The sequence below is a fragment of the Podarcis raffonei genome, chromosome 4, assembly GCF_027172205.1.
Source record: "Podarcis raffonei isolate rPodRaf1 chromosome 4, rPodRaf1.pri, whole genome shotgun sequence".
Classification (NCBI taxonomy): Eukaryota; Metazoa; Chordata; class Lepidosauria; order Squamata; family Lacertidae; genus Podarcis; species Podarcis raffonei.
In genome coordinates, this window is record NC_070605.1 from 1641986 (window position 1) to 1666931 (window position 24946).

The 24946-nt window shown below is 46.7% G+C and overlaps 1 protein-coding gene and 2 long non-coding RNA genes across 15 annotated transcripts in view; all 3 read left to right on the forward strand.

The window, feature by feature from the left end:
• LOC128412017 (zinc finger protein 420-like) overlaps window positions 1-24946 on the forward strand; it is a 983187-nt gene that overhangs the window by 646678 nt on the left and 311563 nt on the right. The gene's annotated exons all lie outside the window — the stretch shown is intronic.
• On the forward strand, window positions 1154-15398 carry LOC128412194 (uncharacterized). Its single transcript, XR_008330028.1, has 3 exons — window positions 1154-1240; window positions 14832-14936; window positions 15337-15398. It is a non-coding gene; the product is annotated as an uncharacterized LOC128412194 (long non-coding RNA).
• Window positions 15403-16992, forward strand: LOC128412199 (uncharacterized). Its single transcript, XR_008330032.1, has 2 exons — window positions 15403-15577; window positions 16490-16992. It is a non-coding gene; the product is annotated as an uncharacterized LOC128412199 (long non-coding RNA).

The window sequence follows — 24946 nt, forward strand, 5'->3', positions numbered from 1 at the left end:
TGCCCCGTTCAAGCAAAGCAGAAATCAGCCTCTTTCCACACAGATGCTCTTCTCCTGCAGCAGAAATCAGGATCTCTTCCACGGGGGCGGGAGCCTCTTCGCTTGCCAATTCTGTCTCCATTCAAAGCTGTTCCCCGCCCTCCCCACGGGAGTTGGCCAGGGCTGTTCGGGGACAGTCTGAAATCCTTTGCTGAAGGAGCCAGGCAGCTTTCTGGGCCAGCGAATGGCCTGAGGGCGCCAGGAAGGCGCTTGCTCTGCGCCCGAGGACACCTGGCTGGCAGTCAGAAGGACAAAAGCCACAGGGGGAGCGGCTGCTTCCAAGCCTGGGACTGGGGGAGAACCTCGCCTCTGCTTCGCCTGGGAGACAGGGATGTCCATCCCGGCTCACAACCCCCCCAAAATAAATTAACGGACAAGCGCGGGTCGTGCCTTTTGGGTGTGAAATATGTAGGCGGGGGTGTTTATTGGTTTGTCTTTGTTTTTATTTGATTATGTGTTTTGTGTTTTTATATCGTAATTCCATCCTGTGAACCCCCAAATTTAATGAACAAATAAATGGATAAATCGAAATGAATGGCCCCCTCTCTCTGCCGATTAAGAGGCAGCTCCGTCCCCGACACCCATTTGGAAAGAGGCAGGGAGGGGCATTGCGGGGGGGGGGAGTGGCCCTTGGGGGTCTCCCTGGGTGGCCATGTTGGTACCCCCACCCCTTATTCAGAGGGATGGAATCCAGAGCAGGGGAAGGGTCCGCAACACCCTCTGAGTCTCTCACCCCCAATTTCTCCAGAGGAGGAATCACAGAGAGGGCAACTGGCCAGAACTGGGTGGGGAGATGACCGGGGGGGGGGCAATTGGGGCATAGGGAGGTCAGTCTGGCAGGAGCTTTGAGGATGAAGGATTTGGGGAAACAGCGGGGGGGTCCCTGGCTCCGAAAAGCACTCCAGCTTCGGGGAGGGGGGCAAAGTGCCACAGAGTCCTGAAACCCCCCCAGCCCCCACTTTCCCAGCCCCCCAACTAACAGGAGGTGTTTCTACCCCCCACGCCCAGGCCAGTCCCCTCCCTCCGTCCCAGAGAAGGAGACACAGGAAACCAGGTCAGATGCAGAGGGAGGATTTATTAGAGGGTCAAGCGTCACATGGGGCCTGGAAGGAGGCGGACGCTTCTCCCTGGGGGTGTCTCAGTGGGACCGGCAGGCCAGCGCATGAGCCACCACCCCGACCAGCTTGTGGAAGGCGTGGTGGTAAGCAGGGGTGAATTTCTGTCTAAAGGGGGGGTAGCTGGATGATGATGAGGATGTTGCCCAGGAGCTGGAAGAGAAAAGAGAGGGTGACTCCTTCTGCCAGGGGGCCCATGTGTGGGTCGCCCTCTCCCCACAACAGATCTCACAACAGATTCAACAGATTGAGACTGAATCCTGACAAGACAGAAGCACTGTTTAGGGTGGACTGGGGGCAAGCGGGTGGGGGGGGGGACTCCCTGGTCCTGAATGGGGCAACTCTGCCCCTGAAGGACCAGGTGCGCACCCTGGGAGTCATTTTGGACTCACAGCTGTCCATGGAGGCACAGGTCATTTCTGTTTCCAGGGCAGCTGTCTCCCAGCTCCATCTGGTCCACAGGATGAGACCCTACCTGCCTGTGGACTGTCTCGCCAGAGTGGTGCATGCTCTGGTTATCTCCCGCTTGGACTACTGCAATGCCCCCCATGTGGGGCTGCCTTTGAAGGCGACGCGGAAACTGCAACTAATCCAGAATGCGGCAGCTAGACTGGTGACTGGCAGTGGCTGTTAAGATCGCTGAGCACAATTCAAAGTTTTGGTGTTGACCTTGAAAGCCCTAAAAGGCCTCAGCCCTGTATACCCAAAGGAGGGTCTCCACCCCCATTGTTCAGCCCGGACTCTGAGGTCCAGCTCCCTTTTGGCAGTTCCCTCACTGTGAGAGGTGAGGTTACAGAGAACCAGGAAGAGGGCTTTCTTGGTTGTGGCCCCGCCCTGTGGAATGCCCTCCTACCAGATGCCAAGGAAATAAACAACTAACTGAAATCTGAAGGCAACCCTGTATCAGGAAATTTTTAATGTCTAATGTTTTATGTCCTGTGAGCCACCCAGAGTGACACGCACGCACGCACACACACACACACACACACACACACACACACACACAGCACCCCCAGTCCCCACTGCCAGGCAGCCCCTTGGGGCGGGGGAGCAGCCTCACCCTTAAGTTGAGGGGGTCCACGTGGAGATTGTCGCAGAGCAATTCACGCATCTCGGAAAAAGCCTCCTTGACCTCGTGCAAAGAGGGCTGGAGAGGTTCCTAATGAGAGGGCAGGGCTGGAGAGGTTCCCGAAGTCAGCGAAGAGCCTCTGGCACCAGGGGTAGACCACCAGCTGTCTGCAGAGAAGGAAGAAAGGAAGGAAGGAAGGAGAAAGGGAGAGGCATGGATGGTTATTATCCAGGTGGAAAGAGGAGCTCCTGCCCAACCTGCTTAGAGAGGCGACCACCCCTGGACTTACAAGCCAAGGATGGGCACATCCATTCCAAACCAAATAGTGGTGCTGATCTGCATCTCGGTCATGATGGCTGGCTGTGGGCTGGGAGCTTCTCTCGGCTGCTGGAGAACACCTTCTGGGCTGAGCTGGAGCTTCTTCCAGGGCTGGAGCCTTTTATACCCTGGGCCAAAGCTCCTCCTCCCAGATTTACAGAAGCCGTCCTGGTTTCTGATTTGATCTAAGAATGTCCTGCTTTTCCTGAAGACATCCCTGTTTTCCTCTGAGAAATCCTGGAGGGTATGGAGTAATGCCACGCCTGTGCCAAGGAGACAAGCAAGTATAAAGGCTTTGGAAGACATCTGAAGGCAGCCCCAAAGGAGCGTCTCCACCCCATCGCTCAGCCCAGACACTGAGGTCCTCCTCCGGTGATTCAGTTAGAGTGTACCAGGCAAAGGGCCTTCTTGGCAGTGGCTCCCTCCCTGTGGAAAGACATCAGATGCCAACCTGGGTGGCCTGAAAGACGGACTAAGTAGATTCATGGAGGAGAAGCTCTAATGGCTCCTAGTCTGGCTGGCTTTTCTCTCCCTCCACCATCAGAGGCAGCGATGCTTCTGAATCCCACTTGCAGGAAACGGCGTCAAGGGAGAGGCTCTGGGGCTCCAATCCTGCTTGCCCCTTGGGGTCCCTACTTGGCCATTGGGAGAAGAGGATCCTGGACTCAATGGGTCCCCTTTGGCCTGACCCAGAAGGCTCTGACTTTTCTCATTCCCAGTCTTAAGGAACCTTGGGAAATGGAGTTCTGTGAGGGAGCACTAGGAATTTCCAACAGAACTTTCAGCAGACATTCTAGACCTTCTAGTCCCCAGAATTGTGCAATTGTTTGTTACATTTTCTCAAGCCTATAAAACTTGATTGTGTGTATTAGCCCAGACTGATTCAGGTGACCTTTCAAAGGGCGCAGAATCATCTTTCTCCTGAGAAACGCCTGCCTGTGGCCTCAACTTTTCTGGCTGTATGACTTTGGGTCACTTTAGAAGTCTTCAATTCTTTCGTCATTCCTGCCCCCTTTTGTACACCTGTTCTGCTTCAAAGCTCATATTCTGAGCGAAGCTCTTGCTCAGGGATGGGGAACCTGAGGTCTTCCGGATGTGGTCTGACTCTGCTTCCCATTGGCAGGCAGTGGGCTCCCAATCCTTGCCCTTGCTGAACCTCCCTGTCTTCCTACCCCTGCCGCTTCCAACTCTCCCTCTGCTGTTCTCTCCCCACGCTGTCAAACCTGAATGTGAACTCCCTGGGACAGAGTCCTGTCCTACATTCCAAGGGCCCTCAATTGATACATGGTGAAGTAATAATCATCATCTGTAAGTGCACTTAATTATCCTCAATGGGCTCAATTATCCTCAAGCGATTGCAACTCTGTTTGCAATGCTTTCTTGGGCCCTGGTACAGATCAGGGCATGTGGCCAGGATTGCCCAGGGCCACCCCTGTCATTGGGAGTGAGGTGGCTGCTTCAGGGGCATATGCTGGGCTGGAGGACACAGTGGTGAGGCATCGTAGGACAAACACAGCCTGCCACCCCCAAGCTGGCTTGCTGCCTTCAGGTGCAGGAGAGAACATTGTCCCATTTCCAGCACTGAAGACAAAGATTCAGCTTCCAGCTGAATCACGGGAGCTGCAGTTTGTTAAGTATTGTGGCTCTTTGAGGGGGTAAACTACACTTCCCAGCAGTCTTTGGGGGAAATCATGTGCTTTCACTGTAGGTTGAGTACAGCGCCTTAGAAGATTTGGGTTTCCCCATCCTTGCTGAGGGTGGGGACAAAACCCATCACCCTCATGCCCTGGCTGACCACCATCAGTGACAGAGCCCTGGGCTAAATGGATCTTGGTCCAGTCTGACAGGGCAGTTTCAAATTTCCCAGTAACTCGCCTTAAAGCCCTGCCAGAGGTATCTATAATTCTGTGGTGGGAGTTACCTGTGAGTAAAAATGTAAAGGTAAAGGGACCCCTGAACCTTAGGTCCAGTTGTGGCTGACTCTGGGGTTGCGGCCCTCATCTTGCTTTATTGGCTGAGAGAGCCGGCATATAGCTTCCGGTCATGTGGCCAGCATGACTAATCCACTTCTGGCGAACCAGAGCAGTGCACGGAAACGCTGTTTACCTTCCTGCCAGAGCGGTACCTATTTATCTACTTGCACTTTGACGTGCTTTCGAACTGCTGGGTTGGCAGGAGCAAGGACCAAGCAACAGGAGCTTACCCCGTCGCGGGGATTCGAACCTCTGACCTTCTGATCAGCAAGTCCTAGGCTCTGTGATTTAACCCACAGCGCCACCCGTATCCCAATATCTGTGAGTAAGACCCGTGAAATTCAAGAATACACCCCTCTAGCTAGACACGCCGAGAACTACGCTGTTACTTGTTGCCCTTAAATCCCATTTGTATTGGCCATGGTTAACTTGATTTTGATGAGTTCTAAGCTCAACAAACTTAGTTTGCATTCCACTGTATGTTCTTATCTGTCAAATGGGAATAATAGGGACTTCCTTTGAAGGACTGTGCTAGATTATTCATTGCTAACCATCAGGCAGCATTTCTTGGCTTCTCAGAGGTGCCTAATACATTGCCCCCTTATGCTCCTGATGAGCTTTGCAAGTTGCAGCGCCATTAAGAAAGGCCATGCTGACTTCCGGTCAGCGCCAGCGATTAATGGCGGATTTTCCCCCGAGCTCCGGGGGGAAGTCTGCTTAGCGGGTTTGGGTCCTGACTGCTACGGCAAAGCGGGGACCCTTAAAATCACAGGCGCGGAAGCATGTGAACGAGGAGACCCGGCGGGCACCTTTTGCACCCCCCCAAAACCGCAAAGGAGCCTTTTTAAAGGCTTCGGAGCGGCAGCGGGTGAGCGGCGCGGTGCTGAGGGTCGTCTACCCAGCCTGCTGAGTGCAGCCACATCGCCATAATCGGAGAGCGCTGATTTCTTCCCAAGAATTTGGACTTAAAAGCAACTACTCGTGAGTAGGATTAACGGACTTAAATTGAAATTAACATCAAGAATTTTGGCACTAGCAAGGGAAAGGTACAAAAAGGAAGTCTGCCTTCCCATTGTGTAGATAATCTAAAGCAAAGTGACTGTAAGCTGTAACTTAAGAGCGAACATTTTTCTGAAATTAGTAATCTATCATCTGGATGAGTATTTCTCCCCACCGTTTGGCAGGAGCGGAGGGGGGTGGAAATTGAACTTTTTATGCCTGCAAAAAAGGAACGAGCTTAAAAAGAATATCCGCTGCCTTGATCTCTGGAGTCGGACTGCCTTGATAGGGAAATTGAATGGTGGATTGTCAGCACATTGGGATTGTCTGTAGTATTAACTCTGTGTAAAGATACAGTGTCTTTGGATGGACTTTTATATAAAATAGTATCCAAGATAAATTGGAAACTGTGGCTAACAGGAGAAAAGGGGTTTTTTAAAGAGACATTGGTTACAAAGTTTCAAAGTGAAGGTGGAATCTTTCCCCCTAGTGGAGACTTTGTTGCAACAATAACAACTAAGCCACCAGAAGTGAGAGCCAGTGGAAAATTCCTTTCGAAAACAAAAGTACAAGAGTAGCACGTGACCTTGGCTCTGAATGAAAGTGTTATGGATAAAGAAAAGGGGAAATTTGAAGAAAAAAGTTTAAGATCTGGTAAACAATACAAGACTGATATTTCCCACCAGCGAAGAGCTTCAACATCCGGAGGCACGGGCGCAGCTGCTGCCTCTCAAACAAAAGTAAGAACTATGTCAACAGAAGACGCCCTGGCACAGGCACTTGGCAAAATTAATGCATCTTTGGAATATTTAACGAAGCAGGGAACAGAGACAAGTAAACAAGTTGCTGAAACTAATAAACAAATTGTGGAAACTAATAAACAAGTGGCTGAGGTCTCAGCAAAAATTGTCTTGAACACGAAAAGTATTGATGAATTGGGAAAGAAGGTAAATTCTAATACAGAGACTATTGTAAGACTTTTGGAGGACTCAGCGACAACTCGAAAGATTGCCGAGGAAGCAAAGGAAATTGCTGTTGCCACCCAGGAGAGGATACCACCGGTCATTAAGAAATTGGAGGTTCATGATCTGACTTTGTCTATGATCGAATTGCAAAGAAAAGAGAGAAACTTAAGGATCAGATCAGTTCCGGAAAGTGAGAGAGATAACCTGGCGGACTTCCTGACAAAAGAATTTTTGGACTTTTGGCAACAGGGCCTGGAGAAGGACGAATTCAAGATAGTGAGTGCATTTAGGCTTGGCACAAGACAAAGGAAGAACAAGGCAAGAGATTGCTTGATAACATTAAGATCAAAAGAAGAAAGGGATAAAATTTTGAATTTGCACTACCAAAAACCTTGGAGATTGAAAATTCTTTTGTGGAGATCTTCAAAGATATCCCGAAACATATTTTGGATGTAAGAACCTACTACAGAGATCTGGTTGTTTTATTGAAAAAAAATAAGATATTCTTCAGGTGGGAATTTCCACAAGGCCTATCTTTTAAATACAGAGGAAGGAAGATAAGAATAAAGACACTGAGTGATAAAGACAAATTCTTGAGAGACCACGAAGAGGATCTTCAGAAGGAGGTGGAATCTGGGGAGGAACAGATGCCATTGGGAAAAGGAACATTGGATATATTAAATTTGTCATTTGGGTTGAAACCACCGACAGAGGAAGAACAACTATTTGGAGCAGTAGGAGGTAAATAGTTTCATCATGGCTCTGCAACTTCTAAGCTGGAATTGTAATGGTTTGAATATGCCTCGAAAGAGGAAAGCTGTATTTCATATACTGAAGAAAGAACAATTGGACTTGATTTGTTTACAAGAAACACATGTGATGAGGTTACACAGGAAAATATTGGTGAATAAAAGATTGGGACAAGAATTTGTTTCATCTGACAAAGTCAAAAAAAGAGGAGTTGTGATATATGCAAAGGAAAAATTGCTACCGAAATTAATTTTTAAAGACGAACAAGGAAGATTCCTGGCAATTGAAATTCAAGTCCAAGGAGAGAAATTTTTGATTGTAGGAATTTATGCACCGAATGAGGGGAAATCTGAATTCTTTAAGAAGTTGCATGAGACTTTGTTGGACTATCTGGACTATAATTTAATTTTGATGGGAGACATGAATGGAGTTGTATCTACAAATATGGACAAAGCACAAAGACAGGTGCTTACTAAGGATGGAAGACTACCAAAAGCTTTTTTTGAAATGACTGACAATCTGGACTTGATTGACATTTGGAGAACAAAGAATCGTCTTGAAAGAGAGGGAACTTTCTTTTCTGAAGCCAAAATGACATGGACCAGAATCGACCAAATTTGGGTTACTAGAGGAATGGCATCAAAGATAAAGAAAGTGGAAATCTGCCCAAAAACTTGCTCCGACCACAATGCAGTAAGAATGGAGATGAAGCAAATAACAACTGGCTCCTTCAGAGGGAGGATGAATGACACTTTATTTAGAGATGAAGAAGTGTATAAAAAGGCCCCCAAAACATTGAGAGATTATTTTGAAATAAACATGAATACCAATGTTGAAAAAAGAGTAATCTGGGACGCAAGTAAAGCCGTTATGCGAGGATTTCTGATTCAACAAAATGCAATAAAAAAGAGAAGCCAAAATGAGAAAAAAGATAAGATTTTGGAGAAGATAAAAGAACGGGAAAGGAAATTAAGATCCAAACCAAAGTTCAAAGAGATTTTGAGAGAAATCAAATTATACCAAACACAATATATGGAATTGATGAATCAAGAAATAGAATGGAAAATTAAACAAATGAGACAAAAGACATTTGAATCAGCAGACAAATGTGGTAAACTATTGGCTTGGCAAATGAGGAAAAGACAAAAATTAAATACAGTTACAAATTTAGAAGTGGAAGGAAAGAACATATATAAGCCAAATGAGATTAGAAATTGCTTCCAGAGATATTTTAAACAATTATATACACAAGGGCCGCAGAAAGAAATGGACATAGACAAATTTCTTAAGACTTATGGATTACAAAAAATTTCTCATGAAAGTAAAATAGTCTTGAATCAGAAAATAACTGAGCAGGAAATAGAAGGTGCCATTCAAAATATGCAACTGGGCAAGTCCGCGGGACCGGACGGGCTCACTTCCAGATATTATAAAATGTTGAAGGAGTGGCTATTACAACCTATGAAGGAAGTTTGCAATGAAATTTTGGAGGGGAAAAGGGCACCAGAAACGTGGAAAGAAGCTTATATTACACTTATACCGAAGACTGAGACTGAAAAGACTCAACTTAAGATCTACCGCCCTATTTCGTTACTAAATGTGGATTACAAAATCTTTGCTGACATTTTGGCTAAGAGATTGAAAAAAGTTTTGATGGAGGAGATTCATAGGGACCAAGCGGGCTTTCTCCCGAGAAGACATATGTCAGACAATGTAAGGAATATAATAGACATTTTGGAAAAGTTAGAAGTGAACATAAATACTAAAGCAGTTTTGATATTTGTGGACGCGGAGAAAGCCTTTGACAATATTTCTTGGAGTTTTATGAAGAAGAATCTCCAGGGGATGGGGGTAGGCCAAGGATTTGAAAACGGTATAGGTGCAATATATTCAGAGCAGAAAGCAAAGTTAATTGTAAATAATGTGGTTACGGAAGAGTTTAAGATAGAAAAAGGGACACGTCAGGGGTGCCCAGTTTCCCCATTACTTTTTATATCGGTCCTGGAGGTTCTGTTGAATATGATCAGAAGGGATCAGCTGGTTAAGGGGGTACAGGTCGGAGCTAAACAATACAAACTGAGAGCATTTGCAGATGATTTGGTACTTACGTTACAAGAGCCAGAATCTAGTACCAAAAGGGTTTTAGAATTAATTCAAGAGTTTGGCCAAGTAGCAGGATTTAAACTGAACAAATCAAAAACTAAGGTATTGGAGAAAAATTTAACACCTATGGAAAAGGAGAGGTTTCAGAATGAGACAGGTTTAACTGTGGTTAAGAAAGTGGAATATTTGGGGATTAATATGACAGCTAAAAATGTGAATTTGTTTAAAGATAATTATGAAAAATGCTGGACAGAAGTTAAAAAAGATTTAGAAATTTGGTCAAAATTGAAGCTTTCCTTGTTGGGTCGAATTGCAGTTATAAAGATGAATGTATTGCCTAGAATGTTATTTTTGTTCCAGACATTGCAAATTGTTGATAAGATGGACTGTTTCAAGAAGTGGCAGAAAGATATTTCTAAATTTGTCTGGCAGGGCAAGAAGCCCAGGATAAAATTTAAGATATTAACTGATGTAAAAGAAAGGGGGGGATTTGCCCTGCCAGATTTTAAACTTTATTATGAATCAGCAGCTTTCTGCTGGTTGAAAGACTGGCTACTTCTGGAGAATACAGATATTTTGGATCTAGAAGGGTTTAATAATACTTTTGGGTGGCATGCATATTTGTGGTACGACAAGGTTAAAGCTCATAAAGCTTTTAAAAACCATATTATAATAAATAATAATAATAATAAATTTTATTTATATCCCGCCCTCCCCAGCCGAAGCCGGGCTCAGGGCGGCTAACAACAATCAAATAATCAAACAATCAAATAAACCAACATTCTAAAAATATTTCATTATAAAAATGTCAAGTCCCGCAGGGCCCTAGTCTCTTCTGACAGAGCGTTCCACCAGATTGGAGCCGCAGCCGAGAAGGCCCTGGCTCTAGTTGAGGCCAGCCTAACCTCTCTGGAAAGCATTGTATAATGTCTGGATTAGGTATAAAGATTTGTTGGAAAACAAAACTCCTAGGTGGTTGTCCCCAATGGAGGCAAAGGCTGTGAAAAAACTTAATATGGAGTCTAAATGGCCAAAATATTGGGAAATTTTGGAACAAGAAGGGGATACACTGAAATTGCAGAGTTATGAGAAATTGAAAGATAAAGTGCGAGACTGGCTTCATTATTATCAAATAATGGAGGTTTTTAAGTTAGACAGGAAAATTGGTTTCCAGGTGGAAAAATCAAAATTGGAGACAGAATTGTTAGAATCCAAAACTAAGAACTTGTCAAAAATGTATAACTTGCTGTTGGAATGGAATACACAGGATGAAACAGTTAAATCAGCTATGATCAAGTGGGCACAAGATATTGGTCATAACATTATGTTTGAGGACTGGGAACGGTTGTGGACCACTGGTATAAAATTTACGGCATGTAATGCCTTAAAAGAAAATATTATGAAAATGATTTACAGGTGGTACATGACCCCAGACAAGCTCGCAAAAATTTACCACTTGCCTGATAATAAGTGTTGGAAATGCAAAGAGACTGAAGGTACATTCTTTCACCTTTGGTGGACATGCCCAAGGATTAAGGCTTTCTGGGAGATGATATATAATGAAATGAAAAAGGTATTTAAATATACCTTCCTGAAGAAACCAGAGGCCTTTCTCCTGGGCATGGTCGGCCAATTGGTGCCAAAGAAGGACAGAACATTTTTTATGTATGCTACAACAGCAGCAAGAATACTCATCGCAAAGTATTGGAAGACAGAAGATCTACCCACCGTGGAAGAATGGCAGATGAAGGTAATAGATGATATGGGACTGGCAGAAATGACGGCAGAATCCGAGACCAGGGAAAAGAGACGGCGGAAGAAGATTGGAAGAAATTTAAGGACTATCTTAAGAAACATTGTAAAATTATTGAATGTTAGAACGATGTTGTTTTTGAAATTAAGTGGTTTTTAGCTGTAATGATTATGAATTAAGAAAAGAAAGGTTAAAAATTACATAGAAACTAGGGGAAGGATTTGCTGAATTGAACTAATTAGAGATTGGAATACAGAAAGGGGAGGTATGAGGAGGTCGGGAAAGTAAGTTTTATGAATATAGGGGATTGAAATTATACTTGTTGTTGTATGTGTTTCGTATGTATTTTTGTTGTTTTTGCTTTTTTCCTTCTGTTTTGTCTATTCTATATAAATCTTTAAAACTTTAATAAATATCTTATAAAAAAAAAAAGAAATAGGCCGTGCTAGTCCGCCATGACAAGTGCTGCTAGGGAAAGCAGCGATGGAAGGGGGTGTCCTTTGCGGAGTCTAAAGGATTCACCCAGCACACGCTTGAGCTCATGGGGAAAGAACACATGCACACACACACACACCCCAGACCGTGGCTCAATTCATTCCCAACAACCCAAAGGACAGGCTGTCCCCCAGACGGCACCCAGCGGACAACTGAGCAGGTCTCCCACTGAAGATTCATCCTTGCTGCCAACCTTGGGGCGTGTAGTCGTGTAAAAGTGTCAGGGGTCTCTTAACAGAAATCTAAACTCAAGAAACCTACGGCACCTGAGTTTATTTACTGCAAGGAGCAGAAGTGATTTAAGTTTCTGGTGTTGATACACCCATAATTCCTTAGCAAAAGCAAATTAATACATTAGTGGAGTAACTGGTGCATTGCAAGGCAGAAAAGACCCTCAACGCTGATATGAAAAGCACTTGTGTTGGGTTTCTATGTCCTGTTCCTGCCTGGTTATTTGACTGACCAGTTCCCAGATGCAGGGCTGGGGAAAGTTCTGAACAAAACAAAACCAGAAGCACTTTCCTGTGAGAAAACAGCCCCAAAGGTCTTGCGCATGATCAGGGCCTGAAAGCTGCCCGTCAATCAGCTGTCTTCCTCTTTTGGCAGAGGGAATTGCTAGCCTGATGGACGGCCCTCTTGTCATTAGAGAAATGGTGGAGGGTATGTGATCCTGGCTGCTGAAGATGGCTGGAAGGTCGTTTGTCCCGTCAGCTGGATGAACTGATCTGCAGAGCCAAGAGGGGCTCTCTGGGCCATCTATAACTGAGGATCTGGGCTTGAGTTCCCCAACTAAAGCGGTAGGTAAGCCAGAGCAGTTGCTCTTTTGCTCAGCCTGTTAGATACGTCAGCAGTCGGTCTATGAGCGTTTAGAAAAAGATCCTGCAATTACTGAGACCCAGCATAGGTTTCCCCAAAATAAGTCAGCCAGACCAATCTGATTTCTTTCCTTCTTTCTTTTTTCTCTTTTTGGACGGAGTTACAAACTTGGTGGATCAGGGGAATGCTGTGGACATAGTGTATCTTGAATTCAGTGAGGCTTTTGACAAAATCCCCCATGATATTCTAGCAAGGAAGCTGTTAAATGGAGGTTGAACAAGGTAACTATTTGGTGGATTTGTAGCTGGTTGACTGACCGAACCCAAAGAGGACTCCTTAATGGTTCCTCATCAACCTGGGGAGAAGTGATAAGTGATGTGCGCAGTGTGCTGTCCTGGGTCTGTTGTTGTTTGACGTCTTTATAAAGGACTTGGAGGAAAGAATTGAGGGGGTGCTCATCCAATCTGCAGTTGAAACCAAACTGGGAATGGTAGGTAATGCTGCAGAAGACACAATCAGGATTCAAAATGACCTAAACACTCAACCAAAAACTCTTTGAGATTAGAGGATTACAGCAATAGAGGAATCGACTTTTCATTGGAGATTGAATGATAATTTATTAGATGATCAAGAAATATATGAAAAAGCACAAAAGACTTGAAAAGACTATTTTATGCATAATTGGAATGGAGAAATAAAAATCAATGTAATGTGGGGGAGACCTGGCTTACTAGCAGTACATGTGAAAAGGATCTAGGGGTCTTGGTGGACCACAAGCTCAACATGAGTCCACAGTGTGATGCAGCAGCAGCAAAAAAGGGGAATGCTATTCTAGTCTGCTTCCACAGAAGTCTTGTATCAAGATCCAGGGAAGTCATACTCCTGCTCTCTTCTGCCTTGGTCAGACCACACCTGGAACACTGCGCCCGCTTCTGGACACCACAGTTTAAGAAGGATGTGGACAAGCTGGAAGGTGTGCAGAGGAGGGAGACCAGGGTGATCAAGGGTCTGGAAGGCAAGCCATATGAGGAGCGGTTGAAGGAGCTGGGTATGTTAAGCCTGGAGAAGAGGAGACTGAGAGGAGACATGAGAGCTATCTTCAAATATCTCAAGGGTTGTCCAATGGAGGAGGGAGTGTGCTTGTTTTCTCCTGCTCTGGAGGGCAGGACTCGAACCAAAGGCTTCAAGATGCCAGAAAGGAGATTCTGGCTGATCATTCGGAAAAGCTCTCTGACAGTAAGAACAGTCCAGCAGTGCAACAGACTCTCACATGCGGAGGTGGACTCTCCTTCCTTGGAGGTTTTGAAGCAGAGGTTGAATAGCCAACTGCCAGGGATGCTTCAGCTGAGATTCCTGCGTTGCAGGGGGCTGGACTAGATGACCCCAGGAGTCCCTTACGGGTCTACGATTAAGTTTCTGGATCTTTTGGCTCTTGCAAAGCCAACCTGCTCTGCTAGTAACTAGCAATGTGAGCCTCAGTCCAAGGACGGCTGTCGTAACTTGTGTGTTGCGCAAACACTGTGGGCTGCATGGCGTTGTCACCAGGCTGGGGAGTGGGCTGAAACAGTCAATTGGGCAGCGGTCCCTCTTAATGGATGCCACGTGGCTGTTGCATCAAAGTGCCGGCTGCCCTGACATACCTCTCCGTCTGTTGAAAATAGGGACATCCTATTCCATAAGAGAATATAAATCATGCCCTGCCCATCTGACTGGGTTGCCGCAGCCACTCTCGGCGGCTTCCAACATATACAAAAACACAATAAAACATTCACAAACTTCCCTTCCCTGGGCTGCCTTCAGATGTCTTCTAAAGGTCGTATAGTTACTTATTTCCTTGGCTCGGGGGTTGCATGACTCCATACCCTCCTCCATTTCCCTGATGAAAACAGGGACATCCTAAGGGAAAGTGGGACATTCCGGGATCAAATCAGAAACAGGGGAATAGGGACGCTTGGAGGTCTTGCCTTGAATGTCATGCTTAGAACTAGGAGTAGCCTCTCGTTTATCGATCCTGGTTGTGTCCTAGTAATCTGCGAAGGAGTTTGGGATATGGGTCTTCTTGTCCCATTCAATCCCCACAAATACCCTGGGAGGGGGGCCAGGACAAACAGAGGTGAGCTTTTTGACAGGGGTTCGAGCGCAAGTCTCCTTGCCCCTTTATCCTGCACCCGACAACAGCTGCCTCTCCTTCAACACTCCCCAAGTCCATGGCACATATTGGGCTGCTTCTGTTTTCAATAGGCATTTCGTGTTTTTACGTTGTGCTTTTATCCTGTGAACCGCCTGAGACCAGTGGGTATAGGGTGGCCTACCAATTTGGATGATGATGATGATGATGATGATGGTGATGATGATGATGATGATGATGCAGTCCTATCATGGCGCCTTGTAGCTGCCTCTTCTCTCCACTCAGAGCTCCCCTTGCTTTCTTCACAGGGCTGGAACAGGAGCTGCTCAGGCATCCCTTTCTGGAAGGCTGTGGTGCACGGTCCCTGCTTCGGGGTCCTGATCCTGCAGCCCCTTCTCTTCTCTTGAGAGCCAGTGTGGTGTAGTGGTGAAGAGCTGTAGTCTCCTAATCTGGGGAACCGGGTTTGCTTCCCGCTCCTCCACCTGCAGCTGCTGGCTGACCTTGGGCCAGTCACACTTCTTTGAAGTCTCTCAGCCCCACTCCCCTCACAGAGTGTTTGTTGTGGGGGAGGAAGGGAAAGGAGAATGTTAGCCGCTTTGAGACTCCTAAGGGTAGTAATAAAGTGGGATATCAAATCCAAACTCCTCCTCCTCCTCCACCTCCTCCTCCTCCTCCTCCTCCTCCTCCTCCTCTTCTTCTTCTTCTTCTTCTTCTTCTTCTTCTTCTTCTTCTTCTTCTTCTTCATCACCCATGGGCTCTCTCTCTCCCCCCCCCCACGCTGTATGAGCTCCATATGCAGGGATGACTCTGCAGATCTGCCCAGCCTCCTGCTGAGTCAGGCCTGGCTCCCCCTGATAGCTCCAGCTGCAAGAGGCTCAGGAAGAGATGAAAATGACTCTGCTGCAGATCACCCAAGCAGCAGCGATTCTGACACAGCAAAAATACACTTTCTCCCAGCGAGCATTGGAATTAAGGGAGCATAACTCAGTCTGCAGGAGCATCACTGGTTGTTCGCAAGACTCGTTTGACAACAGAGAGAAACTGAACCTTTCGTGTCCGCAGGCCAGTGGAACTCTCTGCCACTGGAGATTTAGGGGGCGCCTTCCATGCAAAGCTTTAGTTGCCTGCCGTAAATGTTTCTATTCCTCCCGGACTGTGCAGGCAATTAAGAACGCATCCTTTTGCAAATGGTTAATTGATGTCTGTTGTTCACTTTTTCAAAGGTTAAACGGGTATTATGTCTTTCCTGATGTAAATCTCTTGGGTATACTTTTGTATGACACAGTGGTGTACAAATATTTTTATAAATAAATATGAAATGTTTTTATAAATAAATATGAAATGTTTTTATAAATACATGTGAATGAAGGAAATAAACAAATGAGGAGAGCTGGGCTCCAGTTGCTCCCACTGGCCAACCAGATGTCCAACGGAAGCCCCCCAGCCCCCTCCCCCTCCCGTGCTTTCCTCTCCCCTCCCCAGTCACAGGCACTCAGTGGCTCAGAGCATATCACCTCAACTGTGCCAGAACAAACGGGACATCTCATATTTCCCTGCGTGAGCATGGCAGTCATTTGGGGCCCCCTGCTTTCACGCGATTTTGGAATGCGATCTCCCCTCGAAAAAAGCACATTGGGGGGCCAGGGACCTTGTGTGGGTCAGGTGATTCACGCAGGAGTGCGGCCCCAGAAGATGGGGTCCCGCTTTCCCCCCATGTGGCATTTGACAGTGTGCCATGGGCTGGCTTAAAGGAGCCTGGTAGCCACTGTGCCCAAAGTCCACGGAAAGGTCGTCTTCTGCTGCTGTGAATGTAATATCTTATTCTGAAATATTATTTTGAGTTGGGCGTGGGTGGCTTAGCCTGTATGATGCTGGAGCGAGTCCCTTCTCATTCCTGGACCCAGCGAGGGTTGAAATCCTTTGCTGAAGGAGCCAGGCACCTTTCTGGGCCAGCAAATGGCCTGAGGGCGCAAGGAAGGCGCTTGCTCTGCGCCCGAGGACACCTGGCTGGCAGTCAGAAGCACAAAAGCCACAGGGGGAGGGGCTGCTTCCAAGCCTGGGACTGGGGGAGAACCTCGCCTCTGCTTCGCCTGGGGGACAGGGATGTCCATCCCGGCTCACAAACCCCCCAAAATAAATTAACGGACAAGCGCGGGTCGTGCCCTTTCGGTACCCTCGGAAGGTTAGGGGAGACCTGCCCCTTTCCCCCCATAGACTTCCGCCTGAGACCCCCAAAGGGCGACTTGCCGGGTTCGCTGCCCCTCTGGCGTTTTATTTTGGATCGCTTTGTTTGATGTTTCAATGAAGGCGGTAAATTCTTTTAATGTTATTATGGGTGTGAAATATGTAGGCGGGGGTGTTTATTGGGTTGTCTTTGTTTTTATTTGATTATGTGTTTTGTGTTTTTATATCGTAATTCCATCCTGTGAACCCCCAAATTTAATGAACAAATAAATGGATAAATCGAAATGAATGGCCCCCTCTCTCTGCCGATTAAGAGGCAGCTCCGTCCCCGACACCCATGTGGAAAGAGGCAGGGAGGGGCATTGCGGGGGGGAGTGGCCCTTGGGGGTCTCCCTGGGTGGCCATGTTGGTACCCCCACCCCTTATTCAGAGGGATGGAATCCAGAGCAGGGGAAGGGTCCGCAACACCCTCTGAGTCTCTCACCCCCAATTTCTCCAGAGAAGGAATCACAGAGAGGGCAACTGGCCAGAACTGGGTGGGGAGATGACCGGGGGGGGGCAATTGGGGCATGGGGGGGTCAGTCTGGCAGGAGCTTTGAGGATGAAGGATTTGGGGAAACAGTGGGGGGGTCCCTGGCTCCGAAAAGCACTCCAGCTTCGGGGAGGGGGGCAAAGTGCCACAGAGTCCTGAACCCCCCCAGCCCCCACTTTCCCAGCCCCCCAACTAACAGGAGGTGTTTCTACCCCCCACGCCCAGGCCAGTCCCCTCCCTCCGTCCCAGAGAAGGAGACACAGGAAACCAGGTCAGATGCAGAGGGAGGATTTATTAGAGGGTCAAGCGTCACATGGGGCCTGGAAGGAGGCGGCCGCTTCTCCCTGGGGGTGTCTCAGTGGGACAGGCCGGCCAGCGCATGAGCCACCACCCCGACCAGCTTGTAGAAGGCATGGTGGCAAGCAGGGCTGAATTTCTGTCTAAAGGGGGGGTAGCTGGATGATGATGAGGATGTTGCCCAGGAGCTGGAAGAGAAAAGAGAGGGTGACTCCTTCTGCCAGGGGGCCCATGTGTGGGTCGCCCTCTCCCCACAACAGATCCCACAGCAGATTCAACAGATTGAGGCTGAATCCTGACAAGACAGAAGCACTGTTTAGGGTGGACTGGGGGCAAGCGGGTGGGTGTGGGGGACTCCCTGGTCCTGAATGGGGCAACTCTGCCCCTGAAGGACCAGGTGCGCACCCTGGGAGTCATTTTGGACTCACAGCTGTCCATGGAGGCACAGGTCATTTCTGTTTCCAGGGCAGCTGTCTCCCAGCTCCATCTGGTCCACAGGATGAGACCCTACCTGCCTGTGGACTGTCTCGCCAGAGTGGTGCATGCTCTGGTTATCTCCCGCTTGGACTACTGCAATGCCCCCCATGTGGGGCTGCCTTTGAAGGCGACGCGGAAACTGCAACTAATCCAGAATGCGGCAGCTAGACTGGTGACTGGCAGTGGCTGTTAAGATCGCTGAGCACAATTCAAAGTTTTGGTGTTGACCTTGAAAGCCCTAAAAGGCCTCAGCCCTGTATACCCAAAGGAGGGTCTCCACCCCCATTGTTCAGCCCGGACTCTGAGGTCCAGCTCCCTTTTGGCAGTTCCCTCACTGTGAGAGGTGAGGTTACAGAGAACCAGGAAGAGGGCTTTCTTGGTTGTGGCCCCGCCCTGTGGAATGCCCTCCTACCAGATGCCAAGGAAATAAACAACTAACTGAAATCTGAAGGCAACCCTGTATCAGGAAATTTTTAATGTCTAATGTTTTATGTCCTGTGAGCCACCCAGAGTGACACGCACACACACACACACACACACACGGCACCCCCAGTCCCCACTGCCAGGCAGCCCCTTGGGGCGGGGGAGCAGCCTCACCCTGAAGTTGAGGGGGTCCACGTGGAGATTGTCGCAGAGCAATTCACGCATCTCGGAAAAAGCCTCCTTGACCTCGTGCAAAGAGGGCTGGAGAGGTTCCGAATGAGAGGGCAGGGCTGGAGAGGTTCCCGAAGTCAGCGAAGAGCCTCTGGCACCAGGGGTAGACCACCACCAGTCTGCAGAGAAGGAACAAAGGAAGGAAGGAAGGAGAAAGGGAGAGGCATGGATGGTTATTATCCAGGTGGAAAGAGGAGCTCCTGCCCAACCTGCTTAGAGAGGCGACCACCCCTGGACTTACAAGCCAAGGATGGGCACATCCATTCCAAACCAAATAGTGGTGCTGATCTGCATCTCGGTCATGATGGCTGGCTGTGGGCTGGGAGCTTCTCTCGGCTGCTGGAGAACACCTTCTGGGCTGAGCTGGAGCTTCTTCCAGGGCTGGAGCCTTTTATACCCTGGGCCAAAGCTCCTCCTCCCAGATTTACAGAAGCCGTCCTGGTTTCTGATTTGATCTAAGAATGTCCTGCTTTTCCTGAAGACATCCCTGTTTTCCTCTGAGAAATCCTGGAGGGTATGGAGTAATGCCACGCCTGTGCCAAGGAGACAAGCAAGTATAAAGGCTTTGGAAGACATCTGAAGGCAGCCCCAAAGGAGCGTCTCCACCCCATCGCTCAGCCCAGACACTGAGGTCCTCCTCCGGTGATTCAGTTAGAGTGTACCAGGCAAAGGGCCTTCTTGGCAGTGGCTCCCTCCCTGTGGAAAGACATCAGATGCCAACCTGGGTGGCCTGAAAGACGGACTAAGTAGATTCATGGAGGAGAAGCTCTAATGGCTCCTAGTCTGGCTGGCTTTTCTCTCCCTCCACCATCAGAGGCAGCGATGCTTCTGAATCCCACTTGCAGGAAACGGCGTCAAGGGAGAGGCTCTGGGGCTCCAATCCTGCTTGACCCTTGGGGTCCCTACTTGGCCATTGGGAGAAGAGGATCCTGGACTCAATGGGTCCCCTTTGGCCTGACCCAGAAGGCTCTGACTTTTCTCATTCCCAGTCTTAAGGAACCTTGGGAAATGGAGTTCTGTGAGGGAGCACTAGGAATTTCCAACAGAACTTTCAGCAGACATTCTAGACCTTCTAGTCCCCAGAATTGTGCAATTGTTTGTTACATTTTCTCAAGCCTATAAAACTTGATTGTGTGTATTAGCCCAGACTGATTCAGGTGACCTTTCAAAGGGCGCAGAATCATCTTTCTCCTGAGAAACGCCTGCCTGTGGCCTCAACTTTTCTGGCTGTATGACTTTGGGTCACTTTAGAAGTCTTCAATTCTTTCGTCATTCCTGCCCCCTTTTGTACACCTGTTCTGCTTCAGAGCCCATATTCTGAGCGAAGCTCTTGCTCAGGGATGGGGAACCTGAGGTCTTCCGGATGTGGTCTGACTCTGCTTCCCATTGGCAGGCAGTGGGCTCCCAATCCTTGCCCTTGTTGAACCTCCCTGTCTTCCTACCCCTGCCGCTTCCAACTCTCCCTCTGCTGTTCTCTCCCCACGCTGTCAAACCTGAATGTGAACTCCCTGGGGCAGAGTCCTGTCCTACATTCCAAGGGCCCTCAATTGATACATGGTGAAGTAATAATCATCATCTGTAAGTGCACTTAATTATCCTCAATGGGCTCAATTATCCTCAAGCGATTGCAACTCTGTTTGCAATGCTTTCTTGGGCCCTGGTACAGATCAGGGCATGTGGCCAGGATTGCCCAGGGCCACCCCTGTCATTGGGAGTGAGGTGGCTGCTTCAGGGGCAGATGCTGGGCTGGAGGACACAGTGGTGAGGCATCGTAGGACAAACACAGCCTGCCACCCCCAAGCTGGCTTGCTGCCTTCAGGTGCAGGAGAGAACATTGTCCCATTTCCAGCACTGAAGACAAAGATTCAGCTTCCAGCTGAATCACGGGAGCTGCAGTTTGTTAAGTATTGTGGCTCTTTGAGGGGGTAAACTACGGTTCCCAGCAGTCTTTGGGGGAAATCATGTGCTTTCACTGTAGGTTGAGTACAGCGCCTTAGAAGATTTGGGTTTCCCCATCCTTGCTGAGGGTGGGGACAAAACCCATCACCCTCATGCCCTGGCTGACCACCATCAGTGACAGAGCACTGGGCTAAATGGATCTTACTCCAATCTGGCAGGGCAGTTTCAAATTTCCCAGTAACTTGCCTTAAAGCCCTGCCAGAGGTATCTATAATTCTGTGGTGGGAGTTACCTGTGAGTAAAAATGTAAAGGTAAAGGGACCCCTGACCATTAGGTCTAGTCGTGGATGACTCTGGGGTTGCGGCCCTCATCTTGCTTTATTGGCTGAGAGAGCCGGCATATAGCTTCCGGTCATGTGGCCAGCATGACTAATCCACTTCTGGCGAACCAGAGCAGTGCACGGAAACGCTGTTTACCTTCCTGCCAGAGCGGTACCTATTTATCTACTTGCACTTTGACGTGCTTTCGAACTGCTGGGTTGGCAGGAGCAAGGACCAAGCAACAGGAGCTTACCCCGTCGCGGGGATTCGAACCTCTGACCTTCTGATCAGCAAGTCCTAGGCTCTGTGATTTAACCCACAGCGCCACCCGTATCCCAATATCTGTGAGTAAGACCCGTGAAATTCAAGAATACACCCCTCTAGCTAGACACGCCGAGAACTACGCTGTTACTTGTTGCCCTTAAATCCCATTTGTATTGGCCATGGTTAACTTGATTTTGATGAGTTCTAAGCTCAACAAACTTAGTTTGCATTCCACTGTATGTTCTTATCTGTCAAATGGGAATAATAGGGACTTCCTTTGAAGGACTGTGCTAGATTATTCATTGCTAACCATCAGGCAGCATTTCTTGGCTTCTCAGAGGTGCCTAATACATTGCCCCCTTATGCTCCTGATGAGCTTTGCAAGTTGCAGCGCCATTAAGAAAGGCCATGCTGACTTCCGGTCAGCGCCAGCGATTAATGGCGGATTTTCCCCCGAGCTCCGGGGGAAATCTGCTTAGCGGGTTTGGGTCCTGACTGCTACGGCGAAGCGGGGACCCTTAAAATCACAGGCGCGGAAGCATGTGAACGAGGAGACCCGGCGGGCACCTTTTGCACCCCCCCAAAACCGCAAAGGAGCCTTTTTAAAGGCTTCGGAGCGGCAGCGGGTGAGCGGCGCGGTGCTGAGGGTCATCTACCCAGCCTGCTGAGTGAAGCTGCATCGCCATAATCGGAGAGCGCTGATTTCTTCCCAAGAATTTGGACTTAAAAGCAACTACTCGTGAGTAGGATTAACGGACTTAAATTGAAATTAACATCAAGAATTTTGGCACTAGCACGGGAAAGGTACAAAAAGGAAGTCTGCCTTCCCATTGTGTAGATAATCTAAAGCAAAGTGACTGTAAGCTGTAACTTAAGAGCGAACATTTTTCTGAAATTAGTAATCTATCATCTGGATGAGTATTTCTCCCCACCGTTTGGCAGGAGCGGAGGGGGGTGGAAATTGAACTTTTTATGCTTGCAAAAAAGGAACGAGCTTAAAAAGAATATCCGCTGCCTTGATCTCTGGAGTCGGACTGCCTTGATAGGGAAATTGAATGGTGGATTGTCAGCACATTGGGATTGTCTGTAGTATTAACTCTGTGTAAAGATACAGTGTCTTTGGATGGACTTTTATATAAAATAGTATCCAAGATAAATTGGAAACTGTGGCTAACAGGAGAAAAGGGGTTTTTTAAAGAGACATTGGTTACAAAGTTTCAAAGTGAAGGTGGAATCTTTCCCCCTAGTGGAGACTTTGTTGCAACAATAACAACTAAGCCACCAGAAGTGAGAGCCAGTGGAAATTTCCTTTTGAAAACAAAAGTACAAGAGTAGGATGTGACCTTGGCTCTGAATGAAAGTGTTATGGATAAAGAAAAGGGGAAATTTGAAGAAAAAAGTTTAAGATCTGGTAAACAATACAAGACTGATATTTCCCACCAGCGAAGAGCTTCAACATCCGGAGGCACGGGCGCAGCTGCTGCCTCTCAAACAAAAGTAAGAACTATGTCAACAGAAGACGCCCTGGCACAGGCACTTGGCAAAATTAATGCATCTTTGGAATATTTAACAAAGCAGGGAACAGAGACAAGTAAACAAGTTGCTGAAACTAATAAACAAATTGTGGAAACTAATAAAGAAGTGGCTGAGGTCTCAGCAAAAATTGTCTTGAACACGAAAAGTATTGATGAATTGGGAAAGAAGGTAAATTCTAATACAGAGACTATTGTAAGACTTTTGGAGGACTCAGCGACAACTCGAAAGATTGCCGAGGAAGCAAAGGAAATTGCTGTTGCCACCCAGGAGAGGATACCACCGGTCATTAAGAAATTGGAGGTTCATGATCTGACTTTGTCTATGATCGAACTGCAAAGAAAAGAGAGAAACTTAAGGATCAGATCAGTTCCGGAAAGTGAGAGAGATAACCTGGCGGACTTCCTGACAAAAGAATTTTTGGACTTTTGGCAACAGGGCCTGGAGAAGGACGAATTCAAGATACTGAGTGCATTTAGGCTTGGCACAAGACAAAGGAAGAACAAGGCAAGAGATTGCTTGATAACATTAAGATCAAAAGAAGAAAGGGATAAAATTTTGAATTTGCACTACCAAAAAACCTTGGAGATTGAAAATTCTTTTGTGGAGATCTTCAAAGATATCCCGAAACATATTTTGGATGAAAGAACCTACTACAGAGATCTGGTTGTTTTATTGAAAAAAAATAAGATATTCTTCAGGTGGGAATTTCCACAAGGCCTATCTTTTAAATACAGAGGAAGGAAGATAAGAATAAGGACACTGAGTGATAAAGACAAATTATTGAGAGACCACGAAGAGGATCTTCAGAAGGAGGTGGAATCTGGGGAGGAACAGACGCCATTGGGAAAAGGAACATTGGATATATTAAATTTGTCATTTGGGTTGAAGCCACCGAAAGAGGAAGAACAACTACTTGGAGCAGTAGGAGGTAAATAGTTTCATCATGGCTCTGCAACTTCTAAGCTGGAATTGTAATGGTTTGAATATACCTCGAAAGAGGAAAGCTGTATTTCATATACTGAAGAAAGAACAATTGGACTTGATTTGTTTACAAGAAACACATGTGATGAGGTTACACAGGAAAATATTGGTGAATAAAAGATTGGGACAAGAATTTATTTCATCTGACAAAGTCAAAAAAAGAGGAGTTGTGATATATGCAAAGGAAAAATTGCTACCGAAATTAATTTTTAAAGACGAACAAGGAAGATTCCTGGCAATTGAAATTCAAGTCCAAGGAGAGAAATTTTTGATTGTAGGAATTTATGTACCGAATGAGGGGAAATCTGAATTCTTTAAGAAGTTGCATGAGACTTTGTTGGACTATCTGGACTATAATTTAATTTTGATGGGAGACATGAATGGAGTTGTATCTACAAATATGGACAAAGCACAAAGACAGGTGCTTACTAAGGATGGAAGACTACCAAAAGCTTTTTTTGAAATGACTGACAATCTGGACTTGATTGACATTTGGAGAACAAAGAATCGTCTTGAAAGAGAGGGAACTTTCTTTTCTGAAGCCAAAATGACATGGACCAGAATCGACCAAATTTGGGTTACTAGAGGAATGGCATCAAAGATAAAGAAAGTGGAAATCTGCCCAAAAACTTGCTCCGACCACAATGCAGTAAGAATGGAGATGAAGCAAATAACAACTGGCTCCTTCAGATGGAGGATGAATGACACTTTATTGAGAGATGAAGAAGTGTATAAAAAGGCCCCAAAAACATTGAGAGATTATTTTGAAATAAACATGAATACCAATGTTGAAAAAAGACTAATCTGGGACGCAAGTAAAGCCGTTATGCGAGGATTTCTGATTCAACAAAATGCAATAAAAAAGAGAAGCCAAAATGAGAAAAAAGATAAAATTTTGGAGAAGATAAAAGAAGGGGAAAGGAAATTAAGATCCAAACCAAAGTCCAAAGAGATTTTGAGAGAAATCACATTATACCAAACACAATATATGGAATTGATGAATCAAGAAATAGAATGGAAAATTAAACAAAAGAGACAAAAGACATTTGAATCAGCAGACAAATGTGGTAAACTATTGGCTTGGCAAATGAGGAAAAGACCAAAATTAAATACGGTTACAAATTTAGAAGTGGAAGGAAAGAACATATATAAGCCAAATGAGATTAGAAATTGCTTCCAGAGATATTTTAAACAATTATATACACAAGGGCCGCAGAAAGAAATGGACATAGACAAATTTCTTAAGACTTATGGATTACAAAAAATTTCTCATGAAAG